Source organism: Cryptomeria japonica, chromosome 6 (genome assembly GCF_030272615.1).
Source record: "Cryptomeria japonica chromosome 6, Sugi_1.0, whole genome shotgun sequence".
NCBI classification, from domain to species: Eukaryota; Viridiplantae; Streptophyta; class Pinopsida; order Cupressales; family Cupressaceae; genus Cryptomeria; species Cryptomeria japonica.
Genome location: NC_081410.1, coordinates 106935950 through 106954769, shown reverse-complemented (window position 1 = coordinate 106954769; position 18820 = coordinate 106935950). Strand labels below are relative to the sequence as shown.

Here is an 18820-nt window from a genome sequence, read left to right as displayed (position 1 = left end):
AGGGGACTAAGTGATGTAAAGAACTTCTTGGGTCATCTTTGCAGCAGTTTCAGATAGATTTATGAAAACTTTTAAGAACCTAATTTTTTTTTGGTATTTCTACATTTTCATATTCTGGACTTTTGGGGCTCGTCAGAATGGAATGTGACGATGCACAAGTTGGAGCTTGTTTACATTATGCTTCCATCTTAAATTAATTATTTTGACCTAAGCTTTCCAATGCATATACAAACTTTGAATTTCATGAAATGGGTTAGGAGTTATGACCTTGACAAGTAGTGTACCAAAATTAAATAATCCCAACATAGACTTTCAGTTCTTTAATGAGTTTTTCCTTATCTGACTGTCTAATTCAATTTCCAAGAAGGATACGCATCGCTACAAGTGTGGTGGCATGTCAGTTCTCACCAAGAATCTTAATTTTCTATGTTTAATAAGCTTATTGTTTCTCGTATTGTAAAGCTCTATAATAGCTTATTTTTTCGTGTATTGTAACGAACATGTCTCTTCCACATTGTTTTCCTATTTTGTATATTCTCTTAGTTATAATTAAGATCTATTTGTTTAGCTATTCAGTAACTGTTAATTCTGTGCTAACTGATTTTCTTCAACTGTTGCTTATAATACATTAAGTTCCTCTACTAGTTTATTGTGCCCTAAATTACCGGCTTAATTTAGATCACATGTATTAGAGCCTACCTGCATGTACATGTACCATAGGATGTATTTCGCATATTGGAAACTTGTCGATCAAGGTGGATCTTGAAAGGCAATGGGTTGAGATGATGAACTAGTTTGTGTAGATACTTCAAATACCCCAAGCACATTGCAAGTCTTGATTGTGAGTCCATTTGTTATTTAGACTCCCTAAAAGGTCTAGGTAAACTTTGATATGTCTAATTTTGAAAGAAAATTGGTGCAATTATTATCAGCAATTGGATCTCCCTATTGGAAAATCATCTCCCTATAAATGGTTTCTCAAATTTAGAGAAAATAACATCAACTCTCCCCAAATCTTAACTCCATACTCAGCAATATTGGGAGGCTACCTTACTAGCCAAGGTGGAATTGAGGGAGCTCCACATTGAGGATCGGTGAAGATAAATTGTACCTAAGGAGATTTCGTGGAGGCCATCAAGAAAGGAAAATACACGTGAAGAGAAGTACACCTAGTGATAACTACTATGATAGAAATACCTTCCATATGTTGTACGCAAAACTTGACATCAAGGTCTTTGAGAAGAATTGGGTCGTCAAGTACTACAACAACCTTCCTCATTACATCTAGACAAAGATGGCAGTTTTAAATATTAAGACGCTAGGGATTGCTTAATCTTTATCCCGTGAAGCTTGAAGAGAGATGTGAGCCCAAAGGAAGGAAACTCTTTTGTACGCATCAAGTGAAAGGGAGACAACAACAGGTTTGTAAGAAAGTAACAAAGTATACTTTGCCATAGAAGCATGCCAAGTAAAAGTGGTAAGAAAACCTAGAAGAATATAGGTATGTGATTTGAGATCTACAAGAGCCTGTGGCATGACTAGAAGGATTGTTGCACTAGCAAGGGTCTTCTAATAGAGCCTAGGAGCTAGACACATCTTCAATATTATTATCTACTTATTCGTTTGAGAAAAATGAAGTGGATTAAATCATTGATGTGGACCCACATATCATGATTTCCATTACAAAATTCCTCCCATGAGAGGCTATTGAATGCCTATTGCATCCATAGATGTGGGTGAATAGAAAGGCTTGGAATTTTATGAAAAACACTACAAGTTAGAGGAACATGATCTTTGTCGAAACAACAGAGAGACTAAACCTATAAATACCACCTTACACACACCCATATGCCATAAGAGGGGTGATTCAAGATATACATCTGTATTAGTTGATGGTGTCATCCATCCTATTCTATCAAACCCTTCAAAGATGAGATAAGGTGTTTTGTGATGCAAAACCCATGGATGTTTGTGATGTTTTGTTGGGACAACCCTATGTGTACTAGCATCGTGGTGCTTATGAGGCTAGACCTCTAAGTATCGTTTTTAGAATTTGCAACAAAAAAGTTTCGAATTTTAAAAAATGGCTCTAATGAAGCTATCTTCTTTAATTAGAGTGAAGTAATGCCAACATGTGGTTATCCAAAGCAAAACATTTGGCCTCATGATTAGATTTGATGAATGAAAGGTCACAACCATAGTTGATAGACTTTGACTCAACAAAAATTTGGCAAACCTAAAATTTGTGACTTGGCAAAAACTTGACAGCTTAAAGTTTTTTAAATTTCTTTAAAAGCACATTTCTTTTTGCAAAATTCGATGATTAAATGTATCCAATGAGTCCATAGATGACTACAAAAGTGTTTTCTATTAAAATTGATTCATTTGAACACAAATTGAGTACAAAATTGCATCATCGTGTGGAATCTTGATACAATAGTTAGCTGACAACTTGATGATGGCGAAAGCTTGCACTTTTAATCAATGCAGAATAGAATGCTGAGTGTATCCTATCCTCTCTTGAATAAGGAGATCTCTAATGTTGTTTGAGTTGATCATAAGAGATAACCTCAAGGTTCGAACTGTTAGGTCATGACTTGCTTAGGATAACTCAGTGGTCGATGTGTATTGCTGGTAAACATGAGGGGACTTATGCATTTGACAAGATGACCTGTGTCTAGTATAGCTATCTAGTGACACTTTACTTCTTAAAGTGGGCAAAATAAATAGCAAAGGGATTAGGGTTTAGAGATCCTTGGGACAATGACAATAGCAGTTGGTGCTATCGGTAGACAAATTTGAAATAAAAATGGTTCCTGCTTAACTAGATATAAACTCACAACTCTACAGGAATAGAGCAAGCTCCAAAGGGGATGAAAGATTTTCAGACCACAAATATTCATTTGGATATGCAATTTTGGCACAATCCAAAACAAACATTCACAGTTGAACTAAGAGCAACAATAGGTTCAGACTAATCATGCACGAAGACTTAAAGTTAGCAATCTTTCAATGGTATGAACTTGATATCAAATCAAATACCTTCACACTTCACCACTAAGATCATTGAAATTTGCTAACTTGATGAAAAGAAACCATGCAGACAGGTTAGAGCAAATGGAAAAAACACCATTCTTCAATGCTTTATTCATTTGTTCTAACTGCTATTACAACAATTTCTATCCAACAATCATACTCTATTCTACTTCTAAAATTCTAACCTTCTAACCCTTTATAATGAGAGAGGCACTAGCCTTTTATAGATTTTACAATTTGAATCAGTGGCTAGGATTCAATGCTTCCAATGGCTTTGATTTGCCTTGTAGAAGCCCTTACAACTTTTTGGTTAATGATCTCAACAACCATCAACCTCCTTTTCAGTCACTTATAATTGTTTTCAATTAATCCCACTAGAAGACAAAATTTCATTGGGTTCAAGGCACAAAAAGGGTAGATCTGGTAGTTGGGAAATAACTACCTTGTTTATTTTCTGTTATCTCCAGTTGTTCTTTTTGTAGCGTTTTGTGCATGCCCTTGTCATTGTTTTCCAAAATTCTAGAAATGGCACCTATTGGCCCTACAACACTGTGATTCTTCCTTCAACTCTTTGCCCCGACTTTCAACTTGTTGCCATGTTGATGGTAGTAGGGGTCCTTGCTCATCCAACCCTTATTTCTTTGTCCTTGGCTCTGCTCGCTGACATCTTCAGGATGCTGGCATGGAATTCTTCTTCTGACCTTATCTTAGGAATCCTCTGGAGGATATTGTCATAGAGCATCCAATTGTTTTCTTCATCCCTGTATGGCTTCCGTTGAGTCCCCCAACCTACATGAACATATAGGTCAAAAATCAATCATCATTTCAATATTCACTCATTCCTTGAAGGATTTGAACATTACTCTGCCATCGTGTCCGATAAGGTCTTTTGGCTTGGAGGAAGTGATGAACTACATGATCTTGGGATGGATGAGAGAGATACTTTGGCAATGAAGACTATTCTTGGAATGTTATTGAGTTGGTCTAGGAAAGGCCTTTGATGCTTCCCAATCTCACCTTTGTGATTGCAAAATCCAACCTTAGGAAGCAAACTTAGGAATAAAGATTCGGCATTTGAAGGAGTACTAAGAACATCATTATATGTTGGCACAAACCAAGCAAGTTCAGCCTTTACCTCGGGCTTGGAAGGGTCACTAGAACCATGCTCTAATCCAACCAAAGTTTGGACAGGCATGCATGAAATTCAGTAAAAAGTTCGCTATTTTCCATGCAGTTTTTAGGCAAAAAGGTTTGAAAATACCAAACTTCTCTCAAGTTTTAGTCAATTTTTGTGTTAAGTTCGGGATTGGCAAGTGTTTTGGAATGCCAGGGGTCTAGAAAAGTCCGAACTTTGCCTAAGAACAATATGAATTTTGGCTTGGCTAAGGGAATGAGGCTGTTCGTAAGCAAACATTGAGGTTTGGTTTGCAACTTGTCTTATGCTTTGTTTCTATTTCAGTTCTTTAGTCTATAGCCTTCTTAAACACATAGGTTTGATGCTGCAACCCCCTTTGTTCATGCTTATGAGGGAGTCCTTGATGCTCTTGCTTAAAGTTTGATGGGACAAAATGGCTGAAACTCACCTCTATTCTCTGCAAAATCATTAACTTCGGTGTTAACCTTGGGTTTGGAAGGCAAAACATCTAGCAAACACTGAAATCATTGCTGCCTTAGTGAATTTTGGTCCTTTTTTCAGCATTTTCCAAGGGATATTCAGACAAAATGTTTAGTAAATACTGAAGTTTGAAGAGGCTAAAACTCCGAACTTTCCTCAAGAAAGGTATATACTTTGGTCCCTTTTCTAGGCATTGGAATAAATTTTAAAAACATGATTGATTCACTCTTCCCCTTTTCCAAGGCCGAATTTGAAGTGGTCTTTAATGAATTTGGGAGTTTCTTTAGGCATTGAAAGAGTCTTTAAAACAGTAATAGGTCTGATTTTGATGCCTCAACCAAATTTTGCAAGGTTGAAGGATGAACTTTGGTGTTGCCAGAGGCATTATCAGGAGTCTTCTGGGGAGCAAACCTGAGACAAACCTCGGAGGAAAGACTAAGGCCTATTCTCTATGCTTTCCCTTAGATCAAGTTAGGCTCTTGAGTGACCAGATTTTCTTACTCCATGGCCTAAATCCTTCACGTTTTAGCTCCACCGTATGTAATGCTTGGACTTGATTCTCTGATGCATCTAGCCCAGATCTCTCTCTGTCTTTCTCTCTCTCTCTCTCTCATGGCAAGCAGGGCGAAAAAAGGAAGGGGGTCTCTATCGGAGACGGGGAGGGTGTGCACAACACAACACAATTGTTATGAATTTATGATGATTGCAGTTGAAAATTATCATCATAATTCATAAATTGCATATTACAACATTTTAATCCTTGCATTCTATTGCAGCTCCTCGCTCGACATTTGTGTTGGTTTCTTCGTCTTGACCTCCATTTTTCTACTAGATGGCAATGACTCCTCTTTTGCCTCATCAATGTTATCCGATGACAATCTAGTAGCTCCTTTTGCTACAACCACATCCTCCATTGCGTGCCTCTCAAAATCAAGAATCTAGTTTTCAATAAACAATGGGGTCTCTTAATCTTGCCTTGTCCAATCACCATAAGGATCAGTGTCATCCAAATCAATAACCTCCTCTGATTTGTCCTCTACCTTTCTTGTGTGAAGTTGGAGGTTGTATTGTATTTTATGATAATAATGACATTTGAATATTTGATATTGATAGTATGATGCATCATCATTGATCATTGATATTATGATAGTGATGAATATTCAAGATAGTTGTCTAAGACTCTAAGTTGTCAATTTTGGTTTCCACTCCCAAACCCCTTCATTGTAATCAAATTTATTATATGACAAAAGATTCCAATAATTAGTGTGGTTTTGAGAGTGGAAACTCCAATGAGGTCAAGGGCAGTGCCCCTCATGGGGGTTTTGGGGCAACGCCCTACCCCTAGTGAGGTCGAGGGGTAGTGCCCCTTGTTGGGGTTTCGATGCATTGCACCCAATGGGGTTAAGGGGCGACGCTCCTCGCAAGGTCTAGAGGAAACACCCTTGGTGTGCTCTTGCCACCACAAATTAAGGCTTTTGAAACCACACAAACCTTGATGGTGTACACCATTTTCACAATTTAATACTCAAAGGAGAAATTACGTATTTGACACCTTTTTGTTTATAAAAATGTGAGTGTTCATGCAAAATATCATTGATAGGGCAAAATTGTGACTTTCTTGATTGCTTTCGCAAGAGTTTTTCCATATTATGGATGTGTCTAGTGAGTTTTTGGCTTAGACTAGCCAAATTTTGGAGAGTACTTGTTAGAAACTTGGTGAGTTTTCCCTACGAGTTTTCCTTGAAGTAAGTTGTCTATGCAAAAATTCAGCGAGTACTTGTTGACTTGTGTGATGTCCCCATCCAACCCATAAAGAGAAAACAAACAAACAGTATGCTGTGAGAAAGCTCCTTGTATTATCTTTATAATGAAGCACAAACATTTTCAAGATTTGGATAACAGGCAGTTGAAGAAAGGCTTCCGAGGTGCAAGACCATGAAGAATATTATCCAATGAATTTAATTTGTCGTAGTCAACATGGCATTCACAGCAATAACTAAACATACCTCTCAATATTTAAGTGACGGAAAAAAGAATAGTACCCAATAACTAAATGATAACTATGATATCGATCATCACATATAGGTAAGATTGAAGCATATACATTGCATGAGGATCGACGAAGACTAGGAACATCAAAGATGAATATAATAACCTAGCATCGATGAAAGAATATACTGATCAGTGGTGAAAACTATTAATGATAAAGATCATTAACACCAATGAGTAGTGATTCATCAACAAACAAAAATATTGAAGTAGTATGGATAACAAAGGAGGACATTACATATGAATATATATTCACTCTCGTCTAAATTTAGAGCTGAATATCGTCCAAGCCGACTATACTAATAATCGCAAGTCTATGCATCTGCAGATGCCCATTAATAAATCTTATGACTCGGCAATAATACTGGCAATATGTATCGAAGTACAACCTGTAAGAGTGGGAAGCTCAATAAATAATACTATCACTTGATTATTGAAAGGCTCAACAATCATACGAATGTGGAGATATTACAATACCAATAGAGAAGGCAAGACTATCGAAGGAGAATCGACAATTAGAAAATTGCCGACGGTGGGTAAGAGAAGGCACAATAACAATGAGTTATTAGCATAGTAATCACCGATTAGTTTGTTTAAGACATAAGCCCAATCTATTAAGGCAATGAATGATGGATATGGGTGACACAACGGGAATAATGATTAGTTGATGATCTAATATGACAAGCAAGAGATATAATCTTATATCAAGGTATCAGAAATGATCATGAGAATTGATTTAAGAGAGCAATGAAGAACTGGAGTAATGTCGACTAAGTTTAAGAGAAGTTACATCGATCTAAATGATAGCCATCACGGAAAGATAGGGATTGCGAGATCGGCTAAGAACAGATAGCAATAGAAGTCATCGACTGATGTCATACTCAATCATATTGGTGGGGATTGGATATATATCTAAAACTAACGCAAACTAAATAGTGTTAACAATGATTACAAGTTAAAGATTAATTATCATGGAATGGTGCGATTAGAAAGTAATTATGAAGAGACATGAGTCACGCCTCTACATTGTGACTTATCTTTTCAAATGTAAGTGTATAATAAGGCATTCCTAACAATTCACCAAGGGGGAGATCCATCGATCAGATCAGATCAGAACTGTTCTTAAGTTTCAGGCAGTAATATCTTTGTTCTTGGTGATATGAATGGGAAAGGGAGAGTATAGTTATATATATTGTACATATGTAAATAAACGTAATCCATTACCGGACAGGAGAATTAGTTCACATAAGTAATAAGTAACATATATGAACCAACGATAATCTTTGCAATCTCTATTTAGCATGTTTGGCATTTGCTGCGGCATAAGAAGAATATTCATCAAGCATAAAGCCAGTGGTTCCGGAAGTGTATTAACCAGCAATACATATTAGGAATAACGCCTTGGGAGTTCAATCTATCTTTTATTCTTTTATCCATTTTGGATTCGATCTTCTAAGAGTAGCTGCCTCTGTGTAATGTCCCCTTTTCTAGGTGACATGAGATGAGCAGGGGTTGACCTGCCATTCGAGTTCCCGTAGGTCAATGACATGGTTAGGGGACTCATTCTGAGGGTCATGGAGCTTTGCAGGGGCTCTGTGAGCCATTTTGGACCTTCAGACGACAGTTCCTATTTTTTAGGGAGAACTGGCAGTTGACTGAATGACCACCTGGGGGAGCAAGGAGTAGAGCAGGATCCTTTTGAGTAGTTACAGGTGTTTGGAGAGAGGTTCCTACTTTTTAGGGCGATTCCCTACTTTTTAGGAGGTTGTAGCAGTTTCCATATTTGAGGTTCCACGGGACCATACCATGGTTTCAGTTTCAGGAAGATTGGGTGTGTTTCCTAGTTTCTAGGAGTATCCCTAGATTTTAGGGATGGGACTGCCAGTTGGCCCATCTTGTTCGACATTAGTCACAGACAGGTGACGAAGTCAGATTCATGTTTGGTTGGTTATTTTGGGCTATTATTGGATCTATGGAAATATTTTAATATATTTAAATATTTCCTAAGTTAGTGATTAAATAAATTAAAATAAGACTATGTATATAGCCATTTTGGAGTAATAAGGGGTTTTTGGCTTCATCTGGTTTGATATGCCTATGTATTATAGCTCGTTGGAAAGGTCTTGAATTTTGCTACATGATTCTCACCTCCCGGAGTCTTTTTGGATGCTTGAAGCTATTTATTCGCAATAAAGTGATATTTTTCTATAGTTTGACGCCATAATTGGGAAAGTGTCACTTTGGGGGTTTCAACAGGGCTGCTGGTCTATTTCAGCTGGCATGTGATTTGCAGCAGCTTCCACGCCTCCTTTGCAACCATGCCTTGTTTGTATGTTGGCTTGAAGGGTTGTATTCAGCTTATTTGGTCTTCCTTGTTCGTTGCCAGTAATATTCCTCCTTCTGACATCAATCCACATTGAGAACAGCTCCAAATAAATGTATGGATTCTTGCTGAATACAAAACTAGGTTATTTGCCTAGTATGATTTGCAGTATTTTCAGATTGCTTAAGTGTTCTTACATATGAACATTGTTTATTGTTTTATTTCACAGTTGTTGCTATTTATCACATACTCTACTTATAACATCAAAACCCAAAAAGAAACAATCCCTTTCTGCAACTTCTGTCTATTCTATAAGATCACCGGAAAATTACAAAAATATAGTATGTTTAATTAAGAATTTACAGCAGCAATAACAAAAGGATCCATTTGGGATCTTTCACTCTGGCATTTCGGTGGCATAAGGAACACAGTCATAAATCAGAGACTACACCATCTTAAGTTGCAAGCACATGATTCTACATCAGGAGCAGCAACATAGCACCAGAGAGCGACACTAGTATCTATAACTTGCATATTATTATCAGTAATCAGATATAGAAGCAAGGCTGAGGAGGATCGTTGCATAACCATGCAGACATAATAGAAAGAGCACATATAACTGCACCTCTTATCAGAGATTGGAATATCATCAGTTGGCATAGTTGACAAAATCATATCAAGCACAATACTATCTTGTCATTCAATCGATATTCCTTATCAATATAGAGGAAAGGGAAACTTATTTGATATATTGTTCACTTAGCAGATATCAATAGTATGAATCAGAGATAGTAAGAGGCATTAATAGTTGTCATTTAAAATATACTAGTCTTTATATTATCAATTTTATAAGTTTAGAGAAAGATCAGATATTGAAATTCATATTAAGTATAAGGAATTCAAGTAATTGCCCCGTAATATTAAGTTAGTCAAGAAGGGGACATTACAACTTGTGAATACTTGCTGAATTTGCTAACTATGGTTACAACTACTGGATGTGCAACAACATCAACTTTGATAGAAAAATATAAATAGATAGACCAAATCTTATTAGCATAAAAAGACGTGTTTGCTTCATTGCTTGGTGGCGTTTGCATTGCAAGGTAAAGCATTTGATTGATCTCATCCCTAGCATGCCACTGCCAAATGGGCCATCATACATGACATCGATGCTAGGGAACGACAAGATTAAAAGGTAGATTCAAGAGCTGATCCAAAAATGCCACATTCAACCAAGTGTTTGACCTGGTCGAAGTACAATTGCACTAGCTATGAAGGATGGAACATAGCAACTCTACATTAACTATCATGCCTTGAACAAGATCATTGTTAAGAACTAGCATTTGATTCCTTAGATTAATGAACTTTTGAACCAGCTTAAAGAATCACTTTTTTTTTGGCAAAAAATGATTCGAAATTAAGATATCGCTAGGTACATGTCAAATCAGATAACATCTATAAGATTGCCTTCAAGTTTAAGGAACATATGTTTGAGTGACTGGTTATGCCCTTTAGTTTGACAATGCATTTGTCATGTTGACGCAAATGATAAATGACTAAGTTACTGCATTCTTTGGAAATAGCTTGCATATTGGGGAAATTCAATATGGATCTTGGTTTGTGGCCAAGATGGCTTGAGTTTTACTCAAGGTCCAAGTCGGGCATCTTGGGGTGCCCAGCCTAGACCTTTGGTGATCGGATAGGCTGCATGATGTTGAAATGCCAATTTTAGCACTTTAAAAGAAAAAAATTAAAACAAAACTCACATTTGTAATACCTAATTTGCCTTAAAGTGTTCTAATTTGATCTATTTTGTCTTAAATTCACTAAAACTATATCCACTTCACTAATCCAAGAGATCAAAACACAAGTTTGCCCCCAACTTACCTTTATTGTTCTTGAAGGTCGGTTTTTTTTTGAAGTGATAGGGACATCATCTTTATTAGCTTGCTTTGGAAATAACTCTTTCAATTGATAGGTTCAAAATTGACTAATAACTAGCTATCTTTCTCATATCGATGGACAAACAAAAATTGTGAACAAATAAATGGATAGAAGGGTATTTGAGGAACTATGTCAATTGATAGCAAGAAACTTTGGTCAAATGGCTCCACCTTGGGGAGTACTGCTACAATTCCACTCACCATGTCTATAGGTATGACTCCCTTTAAGGCACTCTATGGTTATGATGCTATTTCATATATGGATTTGATTCTTTCAAATGGTAGAGATCCTAGAGCTAAAGATCTGGTTCAACAAAGATTGGATATTGTAAATGTACTTAAAGATTATTTATCATGGTCCTGAAACTAGCAAAAGAAGTATACCGATGCCATCAAACAAAGAGGGTTTTTGAGGTGCAAGACATGGTTTTCTTGAGGCTGGAACCCTATAAACAACCTACCCTTAAGAGGGTAAGTGCACAAAGTTGTGTGCACTTAGTGTGGAAGTTTTACACTTAGAAAAAAAGGCAAATCTCACGGAACGCATGAGAAACGAAATGGGATCCCGTTTCATATCGGGATCTCGAGCCTAAATTTGAAACGGGATCCTGTTTAGCTTCGAGGTCCTGAGCCTAGATCTAAGAAACGGGATCCCATTTCAAAAACAAAATAGGAACGGGATCCCGTTTCAAAAACGAAATGGGATCCTGTTTCCTTTATAAAAAAAAAAATTATTTTTTAAAAATTTTTTTTAATAAAAAATACAAGCTATATATACATGAAATATAAAATTTATATATGTCACATTCTCTGTCTTTTTTTTCCTTTCTATCTCACTTTGTCCCCTCTCTCCCAAAATCTAAAACTATGTCTCTACCTCTCTCTCATGTCCTTAACTCTTAACTCTTTATCTTCGCTATCTCTATACACCTCCCCTTACCCCCTACCTACCTATATATTTCTCTATATATACATCTCTACCTCTCTCTTAACGTACCATCTCTCTCTCCCAACCAACTTATATTTCTCTACATATGTCATAATAGGTCCTACTAAAGGGTCTTATGTCATAATAGATCCCAATAAGAGGTATAATGTCTTAATAGATCCTCTTAAGGGGTCTTATGACATAATAGGACCTATTAAGTCATAATAGGTCGTATTTTGTCATAATAGGACCTATTATGTCATAATTGGACCTATTATGACATAATAGGTTGCATTATGACATAACAGGTTGCATTATGACATAACAGGTCCTATTATGTCACAATAGGTCCTATTATGATATAATACCCCTTAACAAGTCCTAGTAAAGGGTACAAAGTCATAATAGGTCTTCTTAAGGGGTTTTATGTCATAATAGGACCTATGATGTCATAATAGGACCTATTACATCATCAATAGATCTTATTATGTCATTATTAGTCCTATTATGACATAATACCCTTTAACGGGTTCTACAAAGGGGTATAATGTCATAATAGGTCCTCTTAAGGGGTCTTATGACAATATAGGACCTATTATGACATAATAGGTCATAATATGTGATAATCGATCTTATTATGTCATAATAGATCCTACTAAGGGGTCTTATGTCATAATAGGTCCTGTTAAGGGGTCTTATGACATAATAGGTCATATTATGTCACAATAGGACCTATTATGTCACAATGTGACCTATTATGACACAATAAGTCGTATTATGACATTATATGTCCTATTATGTCACAATGTGATCTATTATGGCATAACATGTCTTATTATGACATTATAGGTCATATTATGTCACAATAGGTCCTGTTATGACATAATACCCTTTAACTCTCTCTAAAAGTACCATCTCTCTCTCTCTCTCTCAACCAACTTATCTTTCTCTACATATGTCATAATAGGTCCTACTAAGGGATCTTATGTCATAATAGGTCCTAGTAAGAGGTATAATGTCATAATAGGTCCTCTTAAGGGGTCTTGTGACCTTGTGACATAATAGGTCGTATTATGACATAATATGTTGTATTATGTTATAATAGGACCTATTATGTCACAATGGGACCTATTATGACATTATAGGTCATATTATGTCACAATAGGTCCTATTATGATATAATACCCATTAACAAGTCCTAGTAAGGGGTATAAAGTCATAATAGGTCCTCTTAAGGGGTTTTATGACATAATAGGACCTATTACATCATCATAGATCCTATTATGTCATTATTAGTCCTATTATGACATAATACCCTTTAACAAGTTCTAGTAAGGGGTATAATGTCATAATAGGTCCCCTTAAGGGGTCTTATGACATAATAGGACCTATTATGACATGACAGGTCCTCTTAAGAGGTCTTATGACATTATAGGACCTATTATGACATTATAGGACCTATTATGACATAATAGGTCCTATTATGTGATAATCAACCCCTATTATGTCATAATAGGTCCTACTAAGGTCCGTCTTATGTCATGATAGGTCCTAGTAAGAGATATAATGTCATAATAAGTCCTTTTAAGGGGTCTTATGACATAATAAGACCTATTATGACATAATAAGTCCTATTATGTGATAATCTATCATATTATGTCATAATAGGTTATACTAAGGGTTCTTATGTCATAATAGGTCCTAGTAAGAGGTATAATGCCATAATAGGTCTTCTTAAGGGGTCTTATGACATAATAGGTCGTATTATGTCACAATAGGACCTATTATGCCACAATAGGTCATATTATGACTTTATAGGTCCTATTATGTCACAATAGGTCTTGTTATGACATATTACCCCTCAACTCTATCTAAACATACCATCTCTCTCTTCCAACCAACTTATCTTTCTCTACATATGTCATAATAGGTCCTACTAAAGGGTCTTATGTCATAATAGGTCCTCTTAAGGGGTCTTATGATATAATAGGTCGTATTATGACATAATAGGTCGTATTATGTCATAATAAGACCTATTATGTCACAATGGGACCTATTATGACATAATAGGTCGTATTATGACATTATAGGTCCTATTATATCGCAATAGGTCCTATTATGACATAATACCCCTTAACATGTCCTAGTAAGGGGTATAAAGTCATAATAGGTCCTCTTAAGGGGTTTTATGACATAATATGACCTATGATGTCATAATAGGACCTACGATGACATAATAGGACCTATTACATCATCATAGATCATATTATGTCATAATTGGTCCTTTTATGACATAATACCTTTTAACAGGTCCTACTGAGGGGCATAATATTATAATAGGTCCTCTTAAGGGGTATTGTAACATAATAGGACCAATTATGACATAACAGGACCAATTATGACATAACAGGTTCTCTTAAGGGGTCTTATGACATTATAGGACCTATATGACATAATAGGTCCTATTATATGATAATCGATCCTATTATGTCATAATAGGTCCTACTAAGGGGTCTTATGTTATAATAGGTCTTAGTAAGAGGTATAATGTCATAATAGGTCCTCTTAAGGGGTATTATGACAAAAGGACCTATTATGACATAATAGGTCGTATTATGACACTATAGGTCCTATTATGTCAGAATAAGTCTTGTTATGACATAATACCCCTTAACAAGTCCTACTAAGGGGTATAAAGTCATAATAGTTTCTCTTAAGGGATTTTATGATATAATATGACCTATGATGTCATAATAGGACCTATGATGACATAATATGACCTATTATGTCATCATAGGTCCTATTATGTCATAATCAGTCATATTATGACATAATACCCTTCAATAGGTCCTACTAAGGGGTATAATGTAATAATGCATCCTCTTAAGGGATCTTATGACATAATAGGACCTATTATGACATGACATGTCCTCTTAAGGGGTAGACTTATGACATTATATGACCTATTATGACATAATAGGTCTTACTAAGGGGTCTTAAATCATAATAGTTCCTATTAAGAGGTATAATGTCATAATAGGTCCTTTTGAGGGGTCTTATGACATAATAGGACCTATTATGACGTAATAGGTCATATTATGTCAGAATAGGACCTATTATGACACAATATGACCTATTATGACACATTAGGACCTATTATGTACCAATGAGACTTATTATGACATAATAGGTTGTATTATGACATTATAGGTCCTATTACGTCACAATTTATAAGATCTTCTAAAATCCAGAATCTATATTATAACTCCTAGAGATCTGAAACCATTCTCAAACATCCTGCTAATATATACACAAAATATAACTTAAAGTATAAGAAAGGAAAAAGACAAAGGGAAATGTGTCTTAAACTTAAATTTAATATTTCATGTATATATAGTTTGTTAAAAAAAAAAATTTTTAAAAAATAAAATTAAAAAAGGGAAACATGATTCCGTTTTGAAACGGGATCCCGTTTTGTTTTTGAAACGGGATCCCGTTTGCTAAACATTTTTTTAATTATTTTAAAAAACGAAACAGGATCCCGTTTCATAAATAGGATCCCGTTTCTAAAAAATTCAACTTTGGTTCGGTTGTAGCTTCGGTTTTGGCTTGGTAAATGGCTTGGAGAGCTGACCCTTAGGCTTGGACCTGGTTTGACCTGCAACTTGAAAGCCAAATCAATCTTCATATAAAATAATGACTTCAAAAATATATTTGAATACCAAATTTTCAGATTTTTTTTAAACAATGAAAACCCATTATAGTAGAGACTGTCTAGATTCGAAATATGTAATTTTTAAAAAAAATTGATCAATATTTTTATTTTTAAAATAATTACTAATGAAAGAGGTCTATAAACTCGAAATAACATGGTTTTTTAGTTTTTTAATAACTTTTTTGTTTCTAAGTTTTTTGAAAAAAAAATTATATGGTATCAAACTAGAGACAATTCTATATAGTTAAAAAAAACAAAACCAAAAAATGTTAAGTTTAGGTCAAATTATGCTTGCCGTACACAAGAATTTTTCAAAACAATGATTATGCCCAATAAAAAATTAACAAAAAAATAAATATGCAGAAAAAAATTACAAAAAAATATCCTCATCAAAGATGAGTGAGTTATAGATCTTTCCCCAAAAGGATTTATAAAAATAATTTCATTTAGGTCAAATTATGCTTGCCATACACAGGCATGGTATGGTCCTAAAAAGTGACTTTTAAACTATAGGTTTTAGTAATGCCTATTCAAACTTCATTTTTAAGACCTGGGTATTAAAATAAATTACATATTTGGAAAGTAGACTTCGAGCACTATATTTTCTATTACTGAATTTTTTCAAGATTCACTCTTTAAGTGCCTCAAATATTTAGGTCAAACGGGACAAAATAAAAAAAAAAGGGAAAAAACTTACACTTTTTGGCCAAAAAGTGGACACAACTTCTTGCACTTACCCAAGAAAAGTGGTACAAAAAAACCTAAACAATGATTTTTTGGGTCTTACAAGATCACGAGGATTGGTGAAATGCGTATGAGTTGAAACTTCTAGAGGATAGTAGAATTCATAACATCTTCCATGTGTCATGCCTTAAGAAGGTCCTTGGACAGCAGGTTACTTCTTCATTAGAGCTGCCACCACTTGATAATGAAGGGAAATTGCTTTTGGAGCCTGAGGCTATCATTGATATGATCGACTAGAGGCTTTGAAATAAGGTCATTCTAGAATATTTGGTGATGTGGAAGAGTTAACTTCTTGAAGATGCCACATGGGAAGGAGTTGAGATTTTTGATCATCTGAATTTGAGATTGCTTGATGGCAAGCAAGATTTGGGGAGGGAGGATTGTCATGTCCCCTTTACCCCAGCGCTTTGATATCCTCAATATTTATTTTAATAAAAATGTTTTTAAACATTATTAAGATAATAATAATTAAATAATATCCATAATAATAATATCAACTAGTTTAGTAATAATTTTACTTTTTCTTGGGGCCGACTTAACTCTAGATTTTGGGGACTTGACTCATTTTTACTATTGGAGGCTGACTTGCTCTTATTATAATGCAATTAGGTATAAATAGGTGGTTGGAAGACTCAATTATCATCAAGAAATCTTATCTTCTTCATTTCCTTTGTTGTTCATAGTCACTGCATTTGGCATACAAACCTCAATTCTAAATCTATGTAATTGGGACGAAAATCCCACTTACCTGTGTAAGCATTCTACATTTAAAAAATCTGCATTATACTAAAATTAAATTCATCAGGTCCGAGGGAGTTGACATCCGAAGAAACATCATTTAATCTCCTTACAATTATGAGGAAGATCGGCCTATCAACACTTGCACTAGAAGATTGCACCTTTTGTTGAAGCTCTTAAGTCATACCGAAGTCAGCATAGAGTACCAATCTAGTTAAAGGTGACTAGAGAGGGTGGTGAATGGAGGTGTCTTCAATGTAATGCCCTGCTAGGAACCCCAAAGGAAAACCCACAGCAAGGGTGAAGCAATTTTTTTTTTTGAAGTATAAACATAATAAATGCATTAAACACAACATGTACGACAAAACACAAGTGGAAGACTTACACTAGAATTCTTTAAGGGTTACCAACTTACCAATGAAGAATTAAAACCAAAAGTTAAATTCCACAATTAAGGTCAATCCAATAATCCATCATTAACTCAATGATCACAAGAAGCCATATGCAATAACATATTACACCATTGAAAGATTTAAAAGATACAATATAATTTCTCTTCAATAAGCATTTACACATCATAAAGAAAGTTGATAAATAACATCCCAAACTTAGGATTACATTGCTCTTCCAATACATGGATTCTTATTATATATAAAGTTACAACTTAACCAAAAACAAGGTTACCTAAGATCATGATACAACTGACCACGTAGGTCTCCAAAAACAATAATCTCCAAACCTGAGATTAAGCATGAGCCACGAACCACATAAACACCTGCGAAGCCAATCCTCGCATGATGAACAAGAACATCCGATGGGAAGTGACACTACCACCCGACCATGTAATTCCCAAAATGGAATCACCCCACCATGCTAGGAGATAGCAGAGGACCCTTAGGCAAGCAAAAGCATGACATGGTCGATAGAACAATGACTCTATGACAACACAAAATGACTCCACAATATCCAGGTGACTCACATCACAAATACACAAGTGATCCTAAAGAGAGAGTGTCATCACATAGCTTATGATGGTTACCATGGTCGGCTTCCATAGGTCTCGGCCCCCATCTTGGGTTACCCTGGTAACTTTTCCCGAACCTCGGGCTCCAACTAAGTCTCATGCGGACCCTACCAGCCTTTCGTGAAGACAAGGTGGTCGTTTTGCCATTCCAGGCCTTCTCACTACATTATGAGCCCTGTACAAGCACTCACCTATGTGCGAGGTACAATATCTTATTTAATGTTATGCACTACCCACCTAATCAATTAATTAGATTATCACTTTATTATGTGACTTTCGATGGGTTATCCTGCCAACCACTTTGGGCACGACCCCCACTCGAAAGCCACTCTCTCAAAGGACACTAAACAAACATGGTCACTACATGAGGACCCTATGATGAAGCAGATAGCCATAACACCACCATCCAAAAACAAGTGGTCAAAACAAGGACATACTGATTCTTGGTTAACCATAAGGCAAAGACACTACATGGTTAAGACAACGAAGTCATCGTATAGCACTTGGTCAAAGGTACCAAATACGCTACCACAGGAAGACTGAACCACAAACCAAAAATAACACAATATAACTCTTTGCAAGGAAAGCTAATTTCACTAAGTCCGCACTTAGACAATCTTTGAGAAAATCAGCATCATAAGCACTTGCAACATCATTGATTGAAAATTTAATTAAACACTCTTCTACGACATTCACATCTATTCA

The 18820-nt window shown here is 35.6% G+C and overlaps 1 protein-coding gene across 3 annotated transcripts in view; it reads left to right on the top strand.

The window, feature by feature from the left end:
- Nucleotides 1–18820, top strand: part of LOC131030544 (probable acyl-[acyl-carrier-protein]--UDP-N-acetylglucosamine O-acyltransferase, mitochondrial) — a 185449-nt gene that overhangs the window by 112287 nt on the left and 54342 nt on the right. The gene's annotated exons all lie outside the window — the stretch shown is intronic.